This window comes from Sciurus vulgaris, assembly GCF_902686455.1.
Source record: "Sciurus vulgaris genome assembly, chromosome: 17".
In the NCBI taxonomy this organism is placed as follows: domain Eukaryota; kingdom Metazoa; phylum Chordata; class Mammalia; order Rodentia; family Sciuridae; genus Sciurus; species Sciurus vulgaris.
The window spans coordinates 32,865,548-32,877,055 of record NC_136478.1 but is presented as its reverse complement, the minus strand read 5'-3'; positions in this window follow the sequence as shown (position 1 = coordinate 32,877,055).

Below are 11,508 nucleotides of genomic sequence, written 5' to 3'. Positions count from 1 at the left end.
AGTAAATGTTCCTTTAGGGCTAAGTTCTTCCCTAATTTGTCAAGGGAAAAGTAGCGTCAAGTAAGAGAAGGATCATGCTTTGCCATCCAATGGGCAATGTCAGGAACCCTAATCCCCAGCCCCTCTCTCCTTTCCTATCTTCGCCCACCAGTCTTCCATCCACCGTTTGTTAGTATCATTACTGTTTTTGTATAAAATCTGCCTGCCTGGGACATGAGCCTGAGGGATGACATCACCAGGTCCTTGTCCACCTGGAAAGCGTGGCAAGGAGGCTCTGTCAAGGGAGCTGCAGGACTGTTGGGGGGACGCCCACGCCCCGCAGGCCTCTCCCTGCCTGCTGCCCTGTCCCCTGAGGCCAGGCCTGACTTGCTCTTTTGATTGTCGTTCTCTTCTCTTGCCACTCCACCGGGTCAGCACTAAGATGCACCCAGACTTTATTCCCAGATGGCTTCCGCCACACAAGCAGGATTCCCTGGACCAATTCTCGGGTCCTCAAACCACTTCCTCCCAAAGGAAGAGACCCGCACAGAAGTGGGTAATGGCATCAAAACCGGGGTGGGGCATCCCCCAGGTGCTGCCAGTGCCACATGGAGTTCCAGGTCACTGTTCCTTCCCATGGTTCTGGGCAATCAAAACTTGATGGTGCTCATAAATTCCCTGACCTTTTATTTCCCAGGAAGCCAGACATTCAAATTCTCCTCTTTAATTTGTACACAGGCACGCAGGCGGTCGGAGCGAGCGCTGGGGTGTGAATCCTCTGGGGAGCTCCCCCTGTGCTCACCTGTGAAATTCTTGCCCCCTGGTATGGGATCCGTGCCCCAGCATCACCAACCAAATACATACAGTCATCTGCCTCCTTCCCCACTGCATTCCCAGGGATTTGTTAATAGCTGTTGGTGGACTACCTCAGAAGGCAGAGAAAGAAGTACTTTTTCTGTTTTCTTTTCTTGTTCATTTTGATACTGGGGATTGAACCCACTGAGCCACACCCCCAAGCCCTTTTTCCTTTTTAATTTTTGAGACAGGGTCACACCAAGTTGCCTAGGGCCTCACTACGTTGCTGAGGCTGGCCTCAAATTTGCAATCTTCCTGCCTCAGCCTCCTGAGCTGTTGGGATTACAGGTGGGCAGCACCATGTCCAGCTCCTTGTTTTCATATTTAATATAGTGTCTACTTGGTTCTTCTCTATGACTATCGAACTAGGGAAATAAGAAACTATAACCACATTTTTCAATGTTTTAGTGGTTTTTAGGAATTTTTCAAAGTGATTGAAAGACTTTTTGTATCATTGATAAAAATGGTACTTTAGATATGGATGATTTTAACTGTAACATTTCCAGAATAATGAGTTCTAGGAAACCAATGATAAAATGGTCAACTCTATTATGGTCTAATTTTTTTCTTTTCCTAATAAAGATTATTCCTTTTTTTTTTTTTTTTATGACTACAGGATGGGGAGCTTTTGTAGTCCTTAGCACCCCTGGAAAATGTTCTGATGCATAATTGAAAAATGTTGCTGCAATAATGAGACAATAAATTGATTTTTACAGTCTGTGTTCCAATGGAAACCGTCATCTTGGTTTGAGCAAGGATGTTGAAAATTAACTCCTGGTCAAATCTCGAGTGGCCAAAGTCAGAGTGAGAAACTAAGTAGGCGTTAGGGTAAAAAAAAAAAGAGTCAAAATTTTGAAAGTGGACCTAGTTATTTTCTGTGTTAAGAAAATCCCCAAGAAATAATCTGGTTTTGAACAAGAATGTCTTTGAAACTGAGAGATAAGAAAGGACTGAACAATTTTTTTCTTCACTGTGGTACATTCAAAAGCAAGTCCCAGGTCTTACAGGAGAACCCATGATTTGAAAGACCAGAGGAGACCTCCTTTGCCCTTTCGTTTTACCCACATGATTCTTTGTTGGACCCAAGGCACCCCATATGTTCCCATCCACAGTGTCCTTTCCCATCAGTAACAGAAAATGGAACCTAGTGCCAGTTTACAGGGTAACATTGTTGTGACTGGCAAATTATCCTCTCCAAACACCTGCAATGAATATTGACAGAGTGCCATGTAAATTTTCTACAAAAGGAACCCAACACGTACTGAGTTTAGGGTATGCAAACATTTTGAGAGAGAAGAGAGAGCTAGAGAAAGAGAGGGGGAGAGAGAGAGAGAGAGAGAGAGAGAGAGAGAGAGAGAGAGAGAGAGAGAGAGAGAGAGAGAGAGATTGAGATTTAAGGACTATTTCCACTCAATTTGGCTTTTAAAGTGAGAGGTCAAGTCCCAAGTCCATCAAATGCTAAATGTATTGGACACGATTGGAAGAAGGCACTGAGTCCTAGGGTAATAAAACTCATGCTTGATGACATTTAGATATCTTCTGTTAAAACTTACAAGTTTGTCAGATGGTACTGATCATAGGAAATAATAAGTGACTTGACAAAAGTCTTATAGGGCTCGCCGTGGTGGCTCATGCCTGTAATTCCAGCAGAAGGTTAAGACAGGAGAATCACAAGTTCCAAAACCAGCATTAGCAAAAGCGAGGCTCTAAGTAACTCAGTGAGACTCTGTCTCTAAATAAAATTCAAAATAGGGCTAGGGATGTGGCTCAGTGGTCCAGTGCCCCTGAGTTCAATCCCCTGTGTCCCCCCTCAAAAAAGTCTTACAGGGGTACGTGGAAGAACTAGGAAGGGAATCTCTTGGTTTCCCAGGTTGGTGTTTGTTATGGTTTGGATGTGAGATGTCCCCCAAAAGCTCACATGTGAGACAATACAAGAGGAGAAATGATTGGGTTGTGAGAGTCTTAACCCAAACAGTGCATTGATCCCCTGATAGTGATTAAATGAATGGTAACCAAAGTGGTAGGGTGTGGCTAGAGGAGGTGGGAATTGGGGCGTGGCTTTGGGGTATATGTTTGATCTGGCTAGTGGAGACTCTACTTCCTGATCATCATGTGAGGTTCTTCCCTCCACCACAGTCTTCCACCATGTTTTTCTGAGCTCCCAGGAATGAAGCAGGCTATCTATGGATTGAGACCACTGAAACTGTGAGCAACTAAATAAACTTTTCCTCCCCTAAAATTGTTCTGGTCACATCTTTCCCAGCAGCGAAAAAACTGACTAAAACAGTATTCCTTTTATGGAAACCATCAGAGAAACCACACTCATCCATTTTTATACAGGTAAAGGATTCTAAAGTCATTGTCTATCTATCAGTCCTTCCTTCCTTCCTTCCTTCCTTCCTTCCTTCCTTCCTTCCTTCCTTCCTTCCTTCCTTCCTTCCTTCCTTCTGTTCATGTATCTATACAAAATATCACCTGTTAACCATCCTTTCTGGTTTAGGCATTCTAGGGACGTAAGAGGTAAGGATGTCATGTGCATCTTCAGGAAGCAGTTCACCCTACTTGGGGCAATGACTGTCCTGCTGAAGGCTTGCACGGGATTCATGGAGGACGGAGTTGAAAACCAATTGGAGGAATTCAAAGATGGCTGCAGGAAATCTGACCCCTGTGCTGTCATGAGCACAGGGAGTACTGGTCCCCCAACTCTGTTCTTCCTTTTCAAAATTGTCACTTTGAGTTCTTTTACCTTTCTGTGTAATTTTTACAATCAGTTCATCAATATCAACCAAAAGCACTGCAGGCATACTGTGTTATTCCTATAAATTAAGGAGCAATGTCTGTTGTCTCACTTTCTGGTTTTTAGTAATTCAAGTCTTTTTTTCTCTTGGTGTCCAGCTAAAGGTTGGTTAATTTTGTTGATATTTTCGAAGAACTAACCTTTGATTTCATTGATTTTCTCTAGTACTCTTCTATTCTGTTTTTCATTTATTATTCTTTTACTTATGCTTGCTTTGGGTTTTGATTGCTCTTTTTGTTGTTGTTGTTGTTGGTTTTATTTGTTTGTTTGTTTACAGCTTCTCAAGAGGAAAGTTTAGAGTATTAATTTGAGATCATGCTATTTTAAAGGCATTTACTACTACAAATCTCCCTGTAAGTACTCATTTAGCTGATCCTGTAAGTTTTGGTATGTTGTATGCTCACTTTCATTCATTACAAAGTAGTTTCAAATCTCCTTTGTGATTTGTTTGCTAATCCATATTTTAGAATTGTTTAATTTCCACATATTTATGACTTTTTCAAATTTATTTTTGTTATTTTGAATGCCATTTTGTTGTGGTCAGAGAACACATTTGGTAACATTTCACTCTCTTTGAATGTATTGAGACCTAATATATGACCTAACAAATGGCATGCCTCAGAGAATGCTCCATGTGTAAGAAGAATGTGCTTTCTGGTGTTGTGGGCTAGAACATTCTATAGGTGTCTGTTAGGTTTAGTTGCTCTGATGTTCTCTTTGGTTTCCTTATTGATAGCCTGTTTAATTGTTTTATTCCATTATATAAAGTGAAGTATTTAAGTCCTCAACTACTATTGTTGAGTCATCTGTTTTTCCTTCAACTCTGTCAGTTATTGCTTCATAAATTTTGGGGCTCTATTGTTAGGCACATGTATGTTTATAGCTGTTACGTCTTCTTGTTGGATCTGGTCTTTTTGCTGTTGTAAAATGTACTTCTTTGTGTTTAAATACTGCACTTTTTGAATCTGTGAATGATATTGTCATTGGGAATTTTATCCTAATGCACAAGTAGTGTTCCTGATCTTCAGCACTAAAAACCTAATATAATATTTTCAGAACCAATCATTTAAAGGTTGTGTACAACATTAAAAACTTGCTCTTATAAATTCATACCCTCAGGGAGAATGACTAAATCTGTTTTGAATGTCTTTGCCCTTTTTCTTTATTGATTATGTCAAGTGACCTCTCTTAGTATCCCAAACCAGCTGGTTGAAGTTATTTCAGGCTAACTTGTTTTCCTCAAATAGCACTGTTTGTTCAAAATAAAGTATTTGAGAGAAACTTTTACAACATGAGAGACCTCACACAGATTTAAATATAATCCAACTTCCCTTTCATTTAAGAAATAGCTTTATGGAAAAAACAAGCTTGCTGAACAGCTCTAGCTATACATGTTGTTGCTTTTCTTCCACATCATACAGGAAGTCAGCTAACCCCATACCAAGACATATCCTCTCCTTCCTTCTCCACGGCTTTCTGGTGCTGTGAATGTCATCCCTCTCAGGGAACCGGATCTTTTTGGTGAGGTCTTGGTGAGAAGTAGGTGGCTTCCTGTTAGATACATGGATTGGTGGCCAGGTGTCAGGAAGCATTGGCTGGGCCTCCTGACCTACACTCCATCTGGGTTCTGTCAGAGGGCTACCCATCTTAGTTGGTTAAGCAGGAATCTTCAGAAGCCAAGGAAGCACGACTCTGTTCTTGGTAAAAATCAGTTATCTTTGGGATGTCGCGGGGGTGTGGGTCGTTAAAGGACAGCATCTCCGTTCTTGGGACTGTTGCTCCTTGGCTCTGGGTCACTGGTTCTGAATCTTTTGGAAGGCATTTTTAAAGTCATGTAATTAAGAGAAAAGCCCATCTGTACAGTCAAACACACACACACACACACACACACACACACACACACACACACGGCCAGTGTTCTTCTCAGAGTCCTAGAATCTCAAGGTTGCCAGGGCCCAAGGTATTATCTCAGTACATATAACAGAATCCTTCTGTTGCATTCACATGGAAATGTGACTGGACCCGAGGATACAGGCTCATTTTTCAATGTGTGTATCCAAACGTGACTGAGAAAGGCGCATTTTGAAAAACCACACCATCTGGCTTAAAAATACATATTGAAAGTAAGAGTGCCAGTGAAATCGCCAAGGGGGCTCCGCGCTCAGGACCAGCGAGTTACTAACTCTTCTTGTCCTCCTGCCCCTTCTCTCCTACCCTCAGCGGTCAACCTCCCATTTTAGGAGACTGAGATGAGGGGGCACTGAATGTTTCAACTGGATCTGAAGAAAGAAAGACGCACATGGACGTGCTGCCTGTGAACTGGAGCCCATGATTTGGAAGAGGATGCCGACTTAGCTTGTGCTACCCCATGGGGTGCACTGGGGCTAACGCAGATCATCTGGGTTCCGACTTGTTGGAGAAGAGCGTTCCATCAGGCAAAACTGTCCAAAGGCGTTTTTAGAAAATCATAAGCTTCCTGTTACTGGAGACACTGGCATATAATCTCGTTTGTTCTGTAGCAAACATATATTTGTGACTTGACTGTTCTAGGCTGTCTTACAGAAGCTGGAGAAACAGCTTTAAACAAGATGGGCAAGGGCCTGGGTCTCACAGTGTTTCCGATTTTTTAAATTTTTTAAGAAAATTTTATTTGTTCTAATTAGTTGTGCATGACAGTAGAATGCATTTATACATTTTGATAGATCATACATGAATACAGTATAATCTCTCATTTTTTAGATTGTGCATAATGAAGGATCACATTGGTCAGGCTCACGAGGTGATCATGTCTGTTTCACTCTACTGTTTCAATGTTAATGGGCTGGAGGATGCAGACAGTAAACAAGGAAATGAAAATATTTATAAATCATAGAATGTGCAATAGGCTACTGTGGGAGGGGACAGAGGGGGCCCGACTTCCGCTCTCTTCAGGATGGTTCCCATGGATACTGAACGTTGCCTTAGATGTTGTCTAAGGATTCTGGGAAAGCCATCTTACAACCCAGCAGTGGTTCCTTCTCAAAAGCTTCGCTGCCCAGGAACTCAAGGTAACCAGGACATACTGGGTTTAGTTACCTGGAAAGGTGAAAAAGTGAACATGCAGAACTCTGACCGTCCTCTCTTGACATAGGAGAGCCAATTCTCAGAAATCAGTGGGAATCTTGTTTGCGCTGGGCTTTTCAGACCAGGATGGACTTTGCTGTTTTTGGCCAAAGGTCATTGTATTGATTTTTAGCGAAAAGAGTCAGATTAAAAAAAAAAATTGGTCTGATATCTGGATATCTTCTAAAAATCACCTTCTAAGATCTGCAAGGGCCTCGGGCTCTTTGGGCTCAATCCTCTATCCCTGGTGTCGGCAGGAGTGAAGGCAGAGTCCATTCTATGCCTATTTGTTTGGCTCATGGCTTTTTGGTTTTGCATTATTTAAACATGGAAGCTTTTACCTAAGAATCAAGATTTCTGGTGCTTTTTGGAAAAACTGAAAAAAATCTGTCAACAAAGGCCCACTGTCCCACAGAGTGACATCATCAGGAGACATGAAGTGGTGTGGGTGCTTTGGTTTGTCACTATGTCTACCCAGCCCAATCCACTCATTTCTGTGTCTTGCTTGGCCGCTGGAGGTGTTTGGGTCTTTGACTGCACAGCTAAGTAAAGTTCTCATCCATGTGGGTGGAAGTGCTGTTCAACGGCGAGTCCCTCATGACCCCGATATGCTGTCAAATGGAAAAGAAAGAGGTATAACTGAAACCTGGAATCTCAGAGTGGAAAGGCTTTGAGAGACCATGTCCCACCTCCCATCCAAACCCCCACCGTCTCCCCTGGGAAGCTGACGTGAGCTCAAAGAAGAAGACACTTGTCGCAGTCTTCTGATAACTTGGTGGCATCAGTGACATTTCTGTTGTTTGTGCACAGAAATCCCACAGTGACCATGACACCAATTTGAATCCACAGCAACCTGAGAATGGACTTCCTTATTTTGAAGAATTTTAAAAAATGCATTAGAGGGAAAGAAAGAAAATTAAAAGTAATTTCAATGGATGTTTTTTCTTTTATTCTTTTGGTCAGTCCAATTTAAATTCTGCTAACGCCCTTTTAAAAAATTTTCCTAGATGAAAATATGTCTTACTTTTCTAGATGAAAAGATGTCGTACTTATCTTCTGGATTTGCACTTACCATTTAATGTAAACACCCAAGACAACCTTAATCTCTTTGGCAAAAGTCTCTGGGGTGCTCATGCCACAAGGATTAAGTACTCGTGGTGTCTTCTAAGTACTAGGAAGGAGGAGGTGCTCAGTCCTTGTTAAAAAGTGAGACATTCCTTGCATTGTGAGGGTCTTCTCGACTTTGGCCTGAAGCTTTATCTTTCCAGTTCAGCATTTGGGATGAAGAAGAAAGCTCATAGGGATTTTGGGGCCTCCAGATGAAGAGTGAGTTGCTAGGGGGTCAAGGTCTGGTTCTGGGAGGCTGTGCCATGCTGTCTTATTGATAATAATTCATAACAAGCAGCTCAGGTGCTTGAGTGTTTTCCAAGTGTCCGTCACTGTTCCAACAGAGGCCCACCTATTATCTCATTTATCCTTAAAATGACCCTGAACTAAGCACTATTATTATCCGCACTTGGTCAATGAAGAACCTGAAGCAGCAAGAGATCAAGGGAGTTATCTGGAGCTTCATTGCTAGATACACTAAAGCTGGGATGTGTCCCCTATTCCTAGAACCCATGTTTCTCATGATAGTGTTTCAAGGTAGAACCTGAGGCAATGGCACCTTCTGGGTTCCCTCTTGATGTCTTCCTTCCAATAGATAAGACCCCTAGCTCTCAGCTTTCAAGATCTGTACCTTCCCAGATGGGAGTCACTGGTCACACATGGCTACTTAAGTTTAAAAAAGTTAAAAATATATACACTTAAAAAGTGCACACTGGTGCACTTCATGAGCTTCCCTGGAGCTAATGCCTAGTGTAGTGAACACTGCAGATAAAGAAAATATTCATCTCTGCTGGAAGTTCTATTGGAAAATACTGCTACAGAGGAATTGGAGACTCAGAGAGGTGAAGGGATTTGTTCAAAGACACACAGCAAGATCCAAGATTTGATTCTCTGTCTCTCACCACTGCTCATCTCTTTTTTATCTCTGAAATTATATTTAAATCTGCCAAAGGCAGTAGTTTATTTTTAATTTTATTTGTGCACCATTCTCCAGCCATACCAACCCTCCCACCTGGCCCCTGGGGCTGAGCACATAGTAGGGCCTTCACCAACTCTCTAACCTTTTCTTTTCCTATTCTTTACTTTCAAAATGGCAGCTGAGTGTCTGGCAAGTATCAAGCCTCAGGTTTTGAGCAAAATGTGTTATTGTAATTTATTTATTATTTTGAGCTGGCAAGCTTAATTGCCTGAGGCAGAGAAACAGCTTTTATTTGAAGTCTCCAAGGACTAGTGTTTGGCTAGGAGAGAGGATGTGGGTGGACTAGGACCATTTACCCTTCTCAAGGTAAGAGCCAGGGTAGGGTCCATGGAGACGTGGGCCTGGAGGACCTGGGCACTCGCTTGGTCTTGCACGAGTCTGCATCAGTTAAGGACATAGGCCAGGCAGGCCCAGAGGACTGGGTGGCTGCTCCAGCGCCAGCAGGTACAGCTGCGGAAGCCCGGTGATTTATGGGACCCTGGAGCCTGGTCTTTATCATCTGGAAAGTGAAATTGGACCTTGTGGGGTCAGCAAGTATCTTTGAGATAATCCACGTGCAATACCAGCACGGGCCCTGGCCCCATCCCCATGGCCTCGGCCGACCGTTTTCATCACCTTGCTGTAAATCGCTTATCCTGTCACCCTCACTGGACCAAAGCTCCTGAACTTGGTCAGGGTTCATGTCCATCTCATGCACTGCCATGTCCTCCAGCGCAGGTCCCAGCCCTGTGGCAGGGACCAATAAACACGTGTAGTCTCAGAGAAGCGTGTTCTAAGGAGACTTCATGGTTTCTGCAACCCTCTCTTATCCACAGGCGACACATGGTGAGACCCCCGTGGACGCCTGCGCCTGTGGAAAGGATCAACCCCATACAGACTGGGTTTTGTCCGTGCATACACACCTGTGGTCAAGTTTAATTTATAACGTAGGTGTGGCCTACGTTAAAGAGTAACCCTGAGCACGGATAGGACAGAAGAGTGTTAACAATGTACTGTACCAGGCGTGATGTGCACACGGGCTCTCTCTCCAACCTGATCATGCTGTACTCTCCCTTTGTGGGACAGCCTGGGATGACAGGATGGCTGGGTGCTGTATGAAGTGAGGTGAGTGCACAGGCACAGCCATTGGACGTCAGGTCGGATGTGAAGCTTACTGAAACCCCAGCGCCAAGTGGGCCCCGGCGGCTGGTCTGACAGCTGAGATGTTTCTTAAGTGATTAACGGGCAGATCACATATACGGCATGGATACCCTGGACGCAGGGATGATGGTTCATGCCCAGAGCGGGTTGGGGCAGATCGGCATAAGATTTTATTATGCGACTCTGAAAGGCACACGATTTAAAAGCTATGAAGGGTTTATGTCTAGGATTTTCCATTTAATATTTTTTGGGCCTTGGTGGACTGTAAGTAATTGAAACCATGGAAAACAAAATCACAGTGCAGGGAGATGACTCAAATTCATGTTCCTGTCAGATGCATACATCTCACATTACAAATGGCTTCGTCAAGTCACTGTCTGGACACTGCTTGAACACCTCCAGCGATGGGGAGCTCACTACCTAGGATTATTAGTCTCTTTTAGCTTGGACCTCCCCACTGGGCTTGAGGACATTCACTCCTGGTCTGGCTAAGCTACAACCAGGAAGACTCCTGTGCTTTAGGTATACTGTGCTGTTCTCAGCCGTCTAAATCTCACCTTTGTAGAAGCAGGGCTGTACAAAGCGAGTCTCCAGCCAGCTCTGGGAGGGTTCATGGGTATCACTGGGGGTGGGGAGAGAGGTGGAAAAATGAGCCTAGAGAATCTGGCTATTAAACACATTACCTGCATTTATGGTTCTCGTGCCCCAAGGCCTGGGATAAAGTGAAGAAGGAAAAACATTCCACTCTGGCTCTCAGTGACCCCTAAAGAAACCCCCCATGGAGTCATTTAGGATAGTAATTTGAGTATAAACTCAAGCATGCGTTCCTAGCCTTCTCTCCATAAACTCAGGAGCCTCATGATGATCGGCACCAAATTGCTTGAAAATGGAGCCCAGAACCCTTCCAGATGAGGGTTGGGCTCAAAGAAATAAAAAGTTAAGGGCGTGTTGCTATGGCATTAACATTAAGGGAATATGCGCGAACCTCTAACTGTGCACAGAAAATATGTCCTTTCTGTATGCGCTGCCCATGAATGACTTGCTGCCAGCAGAAAGTCATTAAAATGTCAGACGAGGAGCCAGGTGGGAAAAATGCATGTTTAAAAGTAAACATGTAGCCCGTGATAATCGTGTCCCCTGAAAAGTTAAAGATGAGGGAGAGAGAAAGGCATGGGAAGGAAGAGGGAGCCTGGGAGGACCGGGCTGTGCGCTTGCTTCCTGCCCTTGAGCTTCGCCTCGGGCAGAGGCGATACCTCCATCCTCGCTCAGTCCTCCAGCAAAGCTCCTGGTCCTTTCCCTGCATTAGTTCCCTGCCTCTAATTAAGCAGCGATCCTGAGTTCTGACCTAACCCCCAAAATATTAGGTTGAATCATATAAAGCTGCTAATATTACAGCTTCTTTGACCCTATTAAAGATGACAATTGCATATGTGTCAGCCTAATGAAACCTCAAACCCGCACCTTCGCCCGTCTCCACTGTCACCAGACCCGTTCCAGACGCCACCAACACTTGTCTGGACGATGCGATTCTCTAATTGGTCTCTCTGTT